Here is a 6,464-nt window from a genome sequence, read left to right as displayed (position 1 = left end):
TGGCCGCACGCATGCCAGGCGAGCGCACTACCACTTGAGCCACATCCCCAGCCCACTGTATTGGAATTCTTAATAATTTTTTTTCATGTGTGTCTTCATACATGTACTTAGGGTAATGATGTCCATCTCATTCCACCATCTTTCCTACCTCCAATCCCCCTCCCTTCCCCTTCCTTCCCTTTGCCCTATCTAAAGTTCCTCCATTCCTCCCATGCTCCCTCACCTCCATCCCCATTATAGATCAGCATCCACATATCAGAGAAAACATTTGGCCTTTAGTTTTTTGAGGTTGGCTTACTTCACTTAGCACAATATTCTCCAACTCCATTCATTTACCTGCAAATGCCATGATTTTATTCTCTTTTAATGCTGAGTAATATTCTTTTGTGTATATATACCACAGTTTCTTTATCCATTCATCTACTGTAGGGCATCTAGATCAGTTCTACAATTTAGCTATTGTGAATTGTGCTGCTATAAACATTGATGTGGCTGTGTTATTGTAGTATGTTGTTTTTAAGTCCTTTGACTATAAAATGAGGAGATAGCTGGGTCAGATGGTGATTTCATCCCAAGTTTTCCAAGGAATCTTCATACTGCTTTCCATATTGGTTGTACCAATTTGCAGTCTTACCAGCAATGTGTGAGTGTACCTTTTCCCCCACATCCTGTTGTTTATATTCTTAATAGCTGCCATTCTGACTGGTGTGAGATGAAATCTTAGAGTTTTGATTTGCATTTCTCTAATTACCAAAGATGTTGAACATTATATATCATCTTCTGAGAAGTGTCTGTTCAGTTCCTTGGCCTATTTACTGATTGAGTTGTTGATTTTTTTGGTGTTAAGTTTTTTGATTTCTTTATACAGTACTCTATCTGATGTGTGTGTGGTAAAAATTTGCTCCCATTCTGTAGTCTGTCTCTTCACCTCACTGATTGTTTCTTTGATAAGAAGCTTTTCAGTTTGGATCCATCCCATCTATTGATTCTTGATTTTATTTCTTGCACTATAGTGGTCTTATTAAGGAAGTCAGGACCAAATCCGACATGATAAAGATTTGGGCCTACTTTTTCTTCTATTAGGCACAGGGTCTCTGGTTTAATTCCTAGGTCCTTGATCCATTTTGAGTTGAGTTTTGTGCATGGTGAGAGATAGGGGCTTAATTTCATTTTGCTGCATATGGATTTCCAGTTTTCCCAGCACCATTTGTTGAAGAGGCTATCTTTTCTCCAATATATGTTTTTGGAACCTTTGTCTAGTATGAGATAACTATTTTATGTGGGTTTATCTCTGTGTCCTCTATTCTGTACCACCGGTCTACAAGTCTATTGTGATGCCAATATCATGCCATTTTTGTTACTATTGCTCTGTAGTCTAGTTTAAGGTCTGGTGTAGTGATGCCAACTGCTTCAGTCTTCTTGCTAAGGATTGCTTTGTCTATTCTGGGTCTCTTATTTTTTCAGATGAATTTCATGATTGATTTTTCTATTTCTATGAGGAATGTCATTGGTATTTTGATTTTGATTTTAAATCTGTATAGTGCTTTTGATAGTATGGTCATTTTGTCAATATTAATTCTGCCTATCCAAGAACAAGGGAGATCTTTCCATCTTGGAATTCCTAATTTTTTTTTAACAAGGGATCTGGTATTTTTATTGTGCATCAGATTCTACAAATTATATAGCTAGTTCATATAGCACAAATGATGGTTACGAGTTCCACGTGAGTCTCCGGGTGATAAACCAACCTCTTGGGAGTTTGAAAGGCAGGGAGGATTTGGAAAAGAGGAAAGGAGAGGAAGTGGAGGACAGTCTTGCTTGCCAATAAACTCTCTGAAAGAGTAGTAGAGCACACAAGCATGCTCTCAGAAGTAATGCCATCTCGCAAACTTCATCTCTTTAGTTCATTCCAGAACATGGGAGACAAAAGAGTTAATTAAGCAGGTGTCTATGCTTATCCTTCCATGTATCCAAGGAAACACAATTGATCCTCAGACAACAAATGGGAAATGTGTCTTTTGACATTCTTGACTCACCCTCCATAAAGGCCTTAGTTTCTGAGACTCAACAGGTTTCTTTGTGTAGATATTTCACATATATCATAGATAGATCTGCAGAGGGAAAGTGTGAGGTCTTCAAGAGGAAGACCATCAGAATCCTGGACTGGGGCTCTCAGGATTTCTCCTGATGCACGCTTATTTACTACTCTTTTGGATCAGAATCTTTTGCTGATCAAAAAATCTTAGCTATCACCATAACCTGTCATTGAGTTTTGTGTATCCTTCTGATGAATTACCAAATAAGACCAAATCTCACACTAAGTTAAAAAATAGTCTGTATGCTATTTTTCTTTTTTGGGTGGTAAGAACCCATGTGCTAGTGGAACCCATGTGGAACCCACACTAGCTTCATTTAATGGTACTAAAGACCAATAATGGTAATAGTTACAATGAAAAAATCCATTTTCAACATAGCCTTTTCCTTAAAACTCTCTTCTAAAATCTGAAAGTTATTATTTTCTTTGGAAGATTTTAGAAGGTCCCGTTGAATTTGAATAATTTTAAAAGGCTTTGTTAAAAACATAAAACCCTAAAGAGTCCAGATGCCAGTTAGCTATTTGAAGAGTATCTTTCATTTTGGGGACATGTGCACTTGCTAAAATAGACTTGGAGCAGCTTACAGAGTACATGCCTTTGGGTCCTCTTGGATTGATTACTGTCATTCTTCCTTCTCCAACATTCCAGAGATACTGACTCATAGATTACAAGTATTTCAAAATTTTACCACATATGTCCCTGCCAATTCTAGCTCAATTTTTATATCTTTACAAAAACTTGACCTCTAATGAGGTCTTGAGATCATTTTATAATACACTTTGGTAAAAATAACCAGAGTTAGATTTCCTTTGTGTGATATTTGTCTGTATACTTAAATCTTATATTATTGATTAAGACAATTTTAAAATGTTAAATGCATACTTATAAAATGTCAGAAAAACTCTGGTTTTCAAGTATTCAGAATTAATTGCTCTCACTAAATTTTTCTGGGCCATCAAGAATGCTCTTGGTTTATAGTATGTGTATGGCTATTTTATCATTTAAAAGCTTTAATTAAAATCTTTTATTGATTACTGAAATATAATTATATTCATATATATATCCTCTGCTTTGCAGAATATCTATTTTATAATCAGTTGACTGTAAACACAAGTTTCTGTAAACTAAATAAATTTTTTTTACTTTCAGCATCACAACTTAGGTTTGACTAGAATGTTTTTTACCTCACTTGCTCTTCAAACCTTCCAAGAACTCAGGCATTGTGAGAAGTGATTCACTAGAGAGGCTGAGGTTCATCTTGTGACCCTAAAGCTCAAAAATCTTCAAAAGCCTGAGGAAAGAAGTGGGGAAAACTTCAAAAGTTTTCCATTCTTTACTAAATCAAGTTTAAAGTTCTCTACCGTGTTTTTTTAGAATTCTCTGGGGTCTGGCCCCATCTGCCTATCTGCTCCCATTTCTCATCCCTCCTCAGCATAGGAAGTAAGCTCATTGTGTTCATTGCAAAGCCAGTAAATGGTGAGAGCTCAAGATGTGCATACTTGATGATAAATTTTTAAAGATTTTTTTAAAAACCAAAACATTACTGTAGACTATCAATAACATGAAGCTTAAAGATATTGTACAAAAATTATAACATAATCAGGAAAAGTTGAACTTTGACTAAATATTCGATCTTAAAGAATTATTAATTTTTAAATGATGGTATTGTTTGTTTAAAAATAATTCTGTATGTAGATATCTGTTTGTATATGTATATGTATAAAGTGAAGTCTGGAATTTGCTTCAAGATAATTGTTGGATGACAAATTATGTCATAGATAATTTTTGAAATTGAGGGAAATATGGGAGTTAATTATACCTGGGACTGCAAATTGGTGCAGCCAATTTGGAAAGCAGTATGGAGATTTCTTGGAAAGCTGGGAATGGAGCCACCTTTTGACCCAGCTATTCCCCTTCTTGGTCTATTCCCTAAAGACCTAAAAAGAGCATGCTACAGGGACACTGCTACATCGATGTTCATAGCAGCACAATTCACAATAGCAAGACTGTGGAACCAACCTAGATGCCCTTCAATAGACGAATGGATAAAAAAAATGTGGCATTTATACACAATGGAGTATTACTCTGCATTAAAAAATGACAAAATCATAGAATTTACAGGGAAATGGATGGCATTAGAGCAGATTATGCTAAGTGAAGCTAGCCAATCCCTAAAAAACAAATGCCAAATGTCTTCTTTGATATAAGGAGAGTAACTAAGAACAGAGTAGGGACGAAGAGCATGAGAAGAAGATTAACATTAAACAGGGATGAGAGGTGGGAGGGAAAGGGAGAGAGAAGGGAAATTGCATGGAAATGGAAGGAGACCCTCAGAATTATACAAAAGTACATACAAGAGGAAGTGAGGGGAAAGGGAAAAATAATACAAGGGGGACAAATGAATGTCAGTAGAGGGGGCAGAGAGAGAAGAGGGGAGGGGAGGGGAGGGGAGGGGGGATAGTAGAGGATAGGAAAGGCAGCAGAACACAACAGACACTAGTATGGCAATATGTAAATCAATGGATGTGTAACTGATGTGATTCTGCAATCTGTATATGGGGTAAAAATGGGAGCTCATAACCCACTTGAATCAAAGTGTGAAATATGATATATCAAGAACTATGTAATGTTTTGAACAGCCAACAATAAAAAATTAAAAAAAAAACTAAAATGCCTAATATTTATTAATAAATTAGTACATGTGAAGCATTTCTCTTAATATGGTCCCTTACCACTCCCCACAAACTCCAGCCACACAAAGGGAGTCCATAGCACCTTTGCATTAGAATCTGGCAAATGAGGATTAGAGGGTAAATTTATAGATGGGAGTACAGCTGCAAATAAATTAGATAATCTGAGTTCTTAATAGGTGTAGCTATTTTTAATTAAAGTGATTGAATGATGAAGGAAACCCAGTAAGACAAAGGCCTTGAGGGCAGGCTGGAACTATTGACTATGTTTGTATTAAAAAAAAAAAACAAGACATTCATTAAAGGAAATTTGGGCAGATTCTCTATGGCAAAGGGGCTGCTAGCACTCATTTTTGACTTTCCAAAACTTGGCAGTGTGTTCCAGAACCTCTCAATTCCTAAAAGATAAAGTTCTTGAGTGGCTCACTTCTCAAGCCACTGAAATAGCAAGTCCTGATGGCTTGAGGATTTCATTTCTCCAGCTCAAATCATATGAACATCAAGAGGAGCAGAAGTAATTAAGCATTCTACACAGTGTCCAGGTGGAAACAGTACAATCACAAGAGTGTGGTCAAGTTTCAGCCGTGGCTATGAACTATGTAACAAGACATTAAAAAGAGTCTGATTGCATCACAGCACTCAACATGGTCTTAAATTTTCTTAATCTTAAAGGAAAAAAAACTAATAAGATTATTATTTTGAATAATAATCAAACCATTATATTTTATGATAATATTACAAAGATAATATTTTATAATATTATAAGAATATAATATTTACAATGTCCTAAAGGACATTTGTGGAGAGCAAAAATAATAAAATAATAATTATATATATGTATACACACTATACATATATTTGAAAGTAGCTATGGGATGCCACTACAATTTTAAGAAACAGAACCACCCTGCCACTTGATTTTTGCCAGTTGATTTCTAGAATGGAGCATCCCTATGTGCTACAGTAGGTCAGGTAGACGGCTATGAACAGAGTCCAGGAGGTCTGGCTGGCCTCTTACTCTAGACTCCAACAATGTCTAATAGCTGCTCCAGTTTCTCCTCAGCCCAGGGAATCTCTTCAGTCAACCTCAGACGCTCAGAATTCAGAATGTGGAATGTCAGTAAAGAGGCTTCAGGTCACAGGGACCAAAGCTTATACTGGGTCCTTCTTCTATTCAGTAATAAAGGAGCTGGTCCTGCTGAGCTGCCCCGGAGGGAATCAGAGTGGAAAAGGGGCTCTGACTCATCCGGGAAGAACTTGATCTTGTATTAACACCATCAGGAGAGTGGAATTCTCAAATTTCATATTAGAACTAGGGATGGGCACAGGCTAAGTTGGGGAGGGGGGTTGTCAGTTTCCAGCTGGGTAGTGTCTTTCATTAGTCTATGAATCTTCTCCATAACCTCATTGAGCAAGTGCTGGAGCTCGGCGCTAATTGGGTGACATTGGCCTCAGGATTGCTGGATGGTCCTATGCAGCAGAAGTGCCTAGGCCTGTTCAAGTTCCGCTGTGTATCCTTTGAGAAAGCGGCAGGAGGAACAGAGTTTAAAGCCAGCCTCAGCAAAGGCCGGGTGCTAAGCAACTCAGGGAGACCCTGTCTCTAAATAAAATACAAAATAGGGCTGGGGATGTGGCTCAGGAGTTGAGTGCCCCTGAGTTCAATCCCTGTACAAGAAAG

The 6,464-nt window shown here is 37.2% G+C and overlaps 1 pseudogene; it reads right to left on the bottom strand.

The window, feature by feature from the left end:
• Window positions 1–5,744: 5,744 nt before the first annotated feature.
• The window catches only part of LOC125618551, a 1,605-nt pseudogene continuing 885 nt past the window's right edge, over window positions 5,745–6,464 (bottom strand).

This window comes from Marmota marmota, unplaced genomic scaffold (genome assembly GCF_001458135.2).
Source record: "Marmota marmota marmota unplaced genomic scaffold, marMar, whole genome shotgun sequence".
Classification (NCBI taxonomy): Eukaryota; Metazoa; Chordata; class Mammalia; order Rodentia; family Sciuridae; genus Marmota; species Marmota marmota.
This window is presented reverse-complemented; position numbering and strand designations above follow the sequence as displayed.